This window comes from Erithacus rubecula, assembly GCF_903797595.1.
Source record: "Erithacus rubecula genome assembly, chromosome: 20".
Classification (NCBI taxonomy): domain Eukaryota; kingdom Metazoa; phylum Chordata; class Aves; order Passeriformes; family Muscicapidae; genus Erithacus; species Erithacus rubecula.
Window position 1 is genome coordinate 3327530 of NC_136672.1, and position 8758 is coordinate 3336287.

Below are 8758 nucleotides of genomic sequence, written 5' to 3' on the forward strand. Positions count from 1 at the left end.
TTTTTTTTTTTAAAGTACAAAGCAAAGTCCCCAAAACTCTTTTTAAAACTCTGTCCAGCTCATGGGATGCAGCCATGCCTGGCTCTACCAGGACTTCTGTCCAGACACACTTTGTACACGATATTCATACTCCAGCCTTCCCAAAATGCCTTCTGAGTCTTATCTTTTTAATTCTTATATGGGAGTGACTTCCAACCCTGGAAATGGGAATGAAAGGAGAAGTAACAATGAGTTTAGAATTAATAATTTAAAAATCAATTAATTTTTGACAAGTTGTTCTGAAAATATGCTCAATTCTGCTCTCCCTGCCAATTCCCAACATGACTTGTGTGTTAATCCCCCTATTCCAGAAGGAATGGACAACATTAGGACTATTTATGATGCCCAGCTTGGAGTCTGGCAACACTGGAATATGACAAAGTGATCACCAGGGTTTCAAACCCTGTGGTTAAAAGCAATATGGGCAAGGTGAGTTACTCATTCCCCTATTCCCCAGAAAGCATCCCAAGAGAATGTTGGCTCCAGCACAGAAACACCTTCAGCCAACTTGTGAATTCTTCACTCAGCTGAGTGCACAAAACCCAGCCTGTCCCTGTGCTCTTACCCTTTCTGGTGGTGGCACTTTGTGTCCCTGTGCCTGATCCCTGCTCTCAGCCCCTGTTTGTGGTGGTGGCACTTTGTGTCCCTGCTGCAGCACAAGCACACCCTGAAGTTTGGTGTGGGACAGCAGAGGATGACTCAAGGACATGGGAATGCAGCACTGCAGGGCTGCAGAGGGACCCTGCTCAGGCAGATGGGGGTTGGAGTAAGAAATAAAAAAGTGGAAATTCCAGCTCCTTACACTGCTGCTGCTTCTGAACTCCCTGGGCATCACCAGCTGCTGACAAGAGTTTGTGCAACTCAGACTGTGCTGTTCTTATCCCCAGTCTGTCCCAGAACAAGAAAGAAGAATATTGACCCCAAATTCATCCCCACAGCTGGAAACTGTAACATCTGCCCTGATAAATCCACCCCTGAGCTGGGTGAAGAGACCAGGCGAGGGGAAACCTGAGGAGGGTCCATTTTCAATAAGCATTTATTTATAAACTGACACTTTACAATTGTTTAAGTGCTTACAGGCATCTCCAGGATCTGTGGTGAAGGCTTGCTGTGAGATGCCAAGCAGGGAGAAAATGAGCAGAATGCATTGAGGCAAAATGGTTCTGATCAAATGTCATGAAAAATTTTGTCTCTTTTATAATGAGTTTCATGATATAGGATTGAGTCATTTTTCTTTGAGCCTCAGGTCTTTGAGTGATAGGATTATAAATATTTTTTTATTTCTTCCAAGGTAAATTTTCAGGTTTATCAAGCTCTGTTGACTTTTAAGAAAGGATCAACTTTAAAAGAAAAATAAATCAGTAACAAATTCAAACCACCTTAGGTAGAAACCTTAAAAAATTACAATTTTTTTTAGGTAATCCTGTGGTTTCTGACAGTTTACCTGGTGGTTTTTGAATGCTTGGAGTTCAAAGTGCTGCTGCAATGAATTTTAAAATAGAGACTTTAAGCTTGATAGAACAGTAGTGCACCGTAATGTAACGGGAAATAGGAAAAGGGGCTTAAAAGTCTCTTTACACACTCCAGAAACAGACAACAGTAACGCAGAGGGCAGACCCAAGGCTGGGTTTAAGTGATACTGGGCCCATTTCAGATTTCTGCAGCTCTGACCCAGCTGCAGCCCCAAGGCAGCACTGAGAAACCACCCGAGAGAATCGGCGTGCGGGGCCAGAGCCGAAACCCAGCCAAGCACGAAACCAGTTTGTGGCAGAACCGAGCAGAGCATCCACCTCATCTTCTGCACCCCAAACCCTGCAGGAGTTGTCCTGAAGGGCTGCTGGCTCCCAGCAGGACCCCCCCAACAGATGGAAATTCAGACTCATCTCTCAGCGTGTGGATTGACGCGGCTCCTTGCCCCTCGCCAGCAATGAGTTTTTGGAGCCCTTCGGGGCCGGGGGGTCCCAAAGCCCTACCTTGGCCTGATGCTGTGCTGCTCCTGGGAGCGCCTCCTGCTCCTCACTTGTCCTTCAGCGTGGCCATGCCCAGCGCCTCCGAGCTGTAGTCGTACTGGTTGCTGGAGGACATGGAGCGGCCCCAGGAGCACTGCAGGCTGGAGCCCCTCTTGCGGAAGGACGACGTGAACCTGTAGAAGTTGCGGTGCCTGTTGCGCAGGTACTCCCGGTAGTTTTTGGTGAGCAGGGTGTAGAGGAAGGGGTTGATGCAGCTGTTGCTGTAGGTCAGGCAGGTCACCAGGTAGTTAATGCACTTCTGGGTTTGGGTGGTGAGCTGCAGGGAGCTGCTGTAGAGGCGCACCAGCTGCCAGATCCAAAAGGGCAGGAAGCAGGCCCAGAAGACCAGCACGATGCTGAAAATCATGATGAGGACCTTCTGCCGGGGGGATCTCTTGCTCTTCTCCTTGTGGGGGGGGTTCCTCTGGGACTCCAGGTAGGTCCTGGCCAGGCGCGTGTAGAGGAAGCCGATGATGATGCCCGGGGCCATGATGCTGGTGCTGAAGAGCACGGTCAGGTAGGTCCGGTAGGCGTCCACGCTCCAGGTGGGCGCACACATCCTCTTCACCTTGCCCTCCGCCTTGCCCCCCTCGGTCAGCGTGACCATCAGCATCATGGGCAGCGTGAGCAGCAGCGACACGGACCAGACAGCCCCCGCCGTGACCTTCCGGTAGCCCCGCGACCGCTTCAGGGTGTCCAGGGGGCGGGTGACGGCCAGGTAGCGCTCGGTGCACATGAGCGTGAGCGTGAAGATGCTGGCGTGCATGGTGAGCAGGTCCAGGCTGAGCAGGATGCGGCAGCCCAGGTCCCCGAAGTACCAGTCCTGAGCCAGGTAGGTGCAGACGATGAAGGGGATGGTGGAGAGGTAGAGCAGGTCGGCCAGGGCCAGGCTGACGATGGAGCTGTACATGGGGGCGGCGCAGCGCGCCGAGTGGCACATCACCACCAGCGTGTAGACATTGCCGGCCACCCCGGCCACGTACATCACCGACAGCACCGTCCCGAAGGCCGAGGGGATGAGCAGGGGGCCGCCCCCGGGGGCACCCCCGCCGCTCGCCGCCGCCGCCGCCGTCCCGTTGTCCCCCGCCGCCGCCGTCCCGTTGGGCTCCATGGGCGGCGGCGGCGGCCCCGGCACGGTCGCACCGGCCCCGGAGCTCCCGGCCCCGGCGGCGGCCGCTCCGCCCCCCGCGGGAGGCAGGGCGGTACCGGGCTGCCCTCGGGGGAAGGAAGGGCCGCCCCCGCCCCGCCGGGGCTGCCCCGCTCCGCTCCCGCACCGACCGCGGGGACCCCCGAGCCCCGACCCGTGCGGGCCGGCGGTGCCGTCCGGGACCGGGAGCGCTGCGGGGCGCGGGGCGAGAGCCACCGGCAGCGCTGAACCCGGGCGGGGACCCAGCGGAGAGCGGCTCCCCCAGCCGGGAGTGGGGCTGTGCCCTCCGGGAACGGGGCTCTGCCCTCCGGGACCCTGCGGAGAGCGGCTCCCCAAACCGGGAACGGGGCTCTGCCCTCCGGGACCCTGCGGAGAGCGGCTCCCCAAACCGGGAACGGGGCTCTGCCCTCCGGGACCTTGCGGAGAGCGGCTCCCCAAACCGGGAACGGGGCTCTGCCTTCCAGGAATGGGGCTCCCCGAGCCGGGAATGAGTCTCCCCGAATTGGTAATAGGGCTCTCCCTGCCCGGAACGGGGCTCCCCGAGCCGCGAATAGAGCTCCCCGAGCAGGGAACCGGGCTCTCCCTTCCGAGGATGGAGCTCTCCCCGCCCTGAACGGGACTCCCCGAGCGGTGAATGAGGCTCCCCGAATTGGTGACGAGGCTCTCCCTTCCGAGGATGGGGCTCTCCGAACCGGGAACCGGGCTCTCCCTGCCGGAGCGTGTCCGGAGCGCTCCGCTCCCCCCGCGGATTCGGCCCCGCCGGGCAGCGTCAGCCTGCGGCAGCTGCCTGAAAAGTTTTCCTGGGCACTCGGCTGGAATTTGGCGCTTCCCTGCCGCGGTGGCAGCGCTGGCGATGGGGCTCGGCGCGGTGCTTCAGGCGAAGCCGTGCCGGTGGCCGACAGGGAGAGCCAGAGGCAGCCGCGCTCCGCAGGTGCCCCGCGCAGAGCGCTCCGGGTGCGCTCGGAGAGAGGCTGAGGTGGAGAGCGAACCCGGGCTGAAACAGCCTCCTCTCTCCCTGAAAATAGCTCGTATTCTGAATTTTACCCTGGAAATCACGACAATGTTGTCATAAGATTTAAAATTCGAGCTTTAGTGGTGGTTGATTCTTCTGAAGAGGGGGAGGCACGGAGTGGGATGAGTATGAGGTTCACAGAGACAACTTTTCCCCTCAGGCAAGAAGTCTGGGGACAGCTGCAAAATCAATAAGCACTTTACATTTCCATCTTATTTTCGAGAAAGCAGAGATAGGGCAGTCCATAGTCAAAGGGCAACTTCCCAAGGGCACCCAGAATGCTGTATTCCCTCAGCTACCATTGATTTCCAATAGGAATTAACCGGCTTTTGTGCCTTCAAACATTTCTGTTTAAACCAGAGTGCTAAAATGACCAATATATATTTATTTGCTTGTTTTAATCCCTCCTGAAATTGCTTTTGTCCAAACTGTTGTCTGTTCTCCGTGCCGTGCTACAAAGTGTTGAAAGTCTTGTTGACTTGTAGGAGCAGGATCCAGCCCTATAAAAATATTGAGTACTTGATTGTAATCTGCTGTGAGGTGAGCACACACACAAACACAGCCCTGCTTTCCTTCCTGCTACTGCTCATCAGCGTTCGTGTCTCTTTGAGCCCCAAACCCTTAAAGTTATATTCAATAAAGGGCTGGCTCAAACATGGTTTGCATGCTGGTGAGGGAGAAGAGACTAAATTGAATTATTTCCGGGCAGGGGGTTACTTTATCAGATTCAGCCATCGCACCAACAAAGTTCAGAGCCGAGCGCCGCGGTGGAATTTGGAATTTTCGCTGGAGTTTGGACTCCGCCCCGTGGCAGCGCCCTCGGCAGCTGCACCGAGCAGCTGGGAATGCAGGGATGCTCCACCGGGCCAAAGCCTGCCTGCACGGCCGGCAAGGGGATTGACCGCAGACTTCGAGATTTTTTTTTATTATGCCAGATCCAGATTTGGCATAAATAGATCATCTCTGAGAAGTTGCATGCAACTTTTGCAGTCCTTTCTCCTTTTGTTTTGAAGTTGTTATCTCTCTGGTTTTTTATCTGTCATGAAGTGGCCAGGACAGAGGGAAAAGAGAGAAAAGAACAGATACTTTGTTTTCTGCCATTACCTGTTTTGTTTTGGGTGGTTTGTTATGGTATTAGAGGTAAGTAGAGTAATATGTTCTTCTAAATAGATAATTACTTCATCTGTTTAGTAAATACCTAATTTCAACGTCCTGGTTTTCCTTCCAGCACAAGATGTTTAATTAAGCAAAACCTGGCATCAGTGACCCTGAGAGACATTTGTTTTCTTGAACATGTAGGATACACACATATATCCATGGGAACTTAGTCCTGTTAAACTCTTCAAAAATAGTTTATTGCTTGAAATTATTCTTCAGCACAGCAAAAGCTGTTCTCTGAACAAAAGGCACTTCTGCTCTCACCATGCACCAAACCTCTTCTGCACACCCACAGGCATTAAGAGCATTTCATACCGGGTGGAATTGAGCCTGGAGCGTGTGAGAACCGTGATCAATCAGAATTAAAAGGGGGACAATGCAGGAGTCTGGAATACTGATGTTTCCCATTTGTCTGTGTACACAAGGAACACATCTTTCAGCAGTGTGGGTGACAAGTTACCAGAAGAAGTTGTGAATTTTCCATTTCTCCAGCTGTCTAAGTAAGGACTGTAAGTGCTTTTTTGGAAGATGAATTTTAATCAAGGAGGAATAGGGAGCTCAGTGTATAATTACTGTCAGAGTAAATCCTCAGGGACTTGCACACAAAGCCAAGTCATCAAGGATCAAATTGTCTTATGAACCTCACGATCTGTTACTCCTTGTGTGGTTTTCTTGTAATGTTTTAAAAAGTGTTGGTATGAAAATGATAAATAATGTAGAATCATAGACTCATGGAATCACAGAAGGGAAGGGATCTTAAATTTCATCCAGTCCCACACACCAACCACTATCCCAGATTGCTCCAACTCCCATCCAACCTGGCCTTGGACACTTCCAGGGACAGGGCAGCCACAGCTGCTCTGGGCAATACCTTGCACATGTACTTCAGGTGCAAAATTTCCCCTCTGGAGCTTCGTGTGGCTCATGCTGAGCATACCCAGCCATCTTAAAAAATATCTCCATGTGGCATTTTATTCCCTGCTTTGCACAGAACGTTTTTCAGGTGCTCAGCACCTAATTTTAGAACTTCCTGACAAATTTTTCTGCTTGTTAGGAAGCAGACAATAGCAGTCTATGTGGTGAGGGCTGTTTGAGCAGCCATGTCCAATTTTTTTCTTGTAAAGCCCTTGATTTTCTCTGTGAATAATTGGTGCTCCTTTGTTTGTCCTCGTACTTGTCCTGTGAAGGTCAGTATATATGGTGGGCAGCTGAAGACTGTTGCCTTGGCAAATTGAAAGGCAGCTCTGATTGCTCCATTCAGCTGTGACAGGATCCAAACTAAATGTTGTCTGAGCAAACGAATGTTTGGAAGCAGAGGCTCCCTGTTAGGCACCATCTTTGTACATGTTGCCCTCCTAAAGTACCTTCTGGCTGGAATTTTATTGTTGAGAGTGAGTTTTGAGTTCAGAGTAGGGAGCATGTGAAGTGTCCCTGATGTGAGCTTTGGCTGGAGGTGCTGGGGAGGACAGGTCCAGCCTCTGGCTGAGTTTGATTTTAGTTGTACAAGTTCTGCCTGGCCAGGTGGGCACTGATGTTTCTTGTGATCCTCCTGTGCCCAGTCACCACATGGATGATCCTCTTCCATCAGAAGTGCAGGAAGTGAAAAGACTTAACTGATCACTTGCCAAAGTATCAGGAAAGTATTTTGCTTAGACCAAGTTCAGAGGGGTCTTGACAGAGTATCCGAGTGAGAAGGACAGAGTGGGATGTCTCTGGAGCAGCCCAGGGGTGAGGTTTGTTAGATCCCAAGCATGTGCTGTCAGATGAGATCCATGCATTCATTTCTTAATCCTGACCTTGGGGGCTCAATTATCACCTGTTAGTGCAGAGCCTGTCAGTGGAATGTAACGTTGCAGGGGAAGGGGATGGCACTGAAAGCAACTGCAGCTCAGTGTCCCACAGGACAGGCAGACACTGCTTTGGCTGCACTGCTGACTCAACAGCAGATCCTTTTCTCAGGTTACCACCCAGTGGTGTGTAATCCCTGCAGCCTGGCCATCGAATCTCATGGCAGCAATGTTTGTGCTCTGCAATGTGCACAGGGCTTGTCACTCTCTGAAATTGTTTCTGAGCCACTCACCACTCAGGTGTAGGGGATTATCTGAAACATGGAATGTGCAGCAGGGTCACTCCTGAGCTGCACAGATATAAGGAAAAGCAAATTGATCCACAATTTATGAATGTGTTCTTAACTTCTGTGTTTACATCTGTCTTATAGAGTTGAATATGCCCTTTAATTTAAATATACAGGCATACTTTATTTTAAAGTTAGTGCTTTCTCCTGTCACTCAGAGGTTTGAGATGCAAGTGTCCTTGCTCTGGAGGAGCCACTGGAGAGAACCCTCTGTAAGATCTCTAAAGAGGACTGTGTCACAGGTTTCAGTCAACATTATTTCAGCCATGTAGGTGAATGGGTTTAAAAAATGCTCCCAGATAAAAAGGGGATCTGCCTGGTGGTGCTGGTCCCTTTGGAGCACCTTCAGGCCAGTCATAGGAAGGCAATCCCAGGGTCACCGAGTCCAATTTTATGTCATTTCAAGCACTTGTGTGACAGATACAAGCCCAGAAAATCTGCTCCTCACCTCTCGTGCATCCAAATTCCTCAAACACCTTTGGGGTGCTGCAATAAGCCTGAGACCTTCAGTACTGGAGATTACACCTGGCAGAGAATACAGTGGCCACAGGAAAGGTGAGGAGATCCAAGGTTTTGTGCTTGCTTTTTGCAGAAGATAAAGGGTGTAAATTGTGTGTTATTACAGTGACTTTCAGCCACTCTGGATTTTTAGGATCTTCTCCTTGTGTTAAAGCATTTGAGATCATTTTACAATGGAAAAAAAATACATATTAATAACCCCAAGTCATTTCCTGCAGAAACTCAAACCACTACCATTACACTTAGATGTGAATTCTTTCTCTTCCCCTGAAAGACAGAATTGTACACTGAAAAAAAGAAAGAAAATCTCGTCCTTTACCATGCATGTGAGTGCAAAGGAGCCTGTCTTGGTTTTTATTGTTACAAAATTCAGCATCTGCACAGGCTGGGCACTGCAGTGCCAAACATCTGGCAGAGGTCTGGCCTGGGGAGCACAGGGAAGGGCTGGGGGAGCAGCAGGTTTGGTTTGGCATCCTGAGTTACCTTGTCTGCTGAAAGAGCACTGGGAGTCCCATGCTCAGTGCAGTGTTGCTCTTGGTGCTTGATTTGTTTTTGTTCAAGGTGGGAAGGCTTTAATTCCTATTAAATGGCCTTTTCTACTGATGGAAAAATTAGAGACTTTGTATCTGGAGATTTCTCCCTCAAGGAGGGTTTGGCTCTTCCCCCAGGCTAAACTGCACTTGGAGTGTGCCAAACCCACGGCACGCTCTCATCCCCAAAACTCAGCCTGCTGTCAATAA

General features: G+C 51.1%; 1 pseudogene across 1 annotated transcript; it reads right to left on the reverse strand.

Annotated features, from left to right (window-relative positions):
- Nucleotides 1-701: 701 nt before the first annotated feature.
- LOC306810811 (urotensin-2 receptor pseudogene) lies at nucleotides 702-3232 on the reverse strand (annotated as a pseudogene). The gene has a single exon. The product of its transcript is annotated as a urotensin-2 receptor pseudogene (transcript).
- Nucleotides 3233-8758: the final 5526 nt, after the last annotated feature.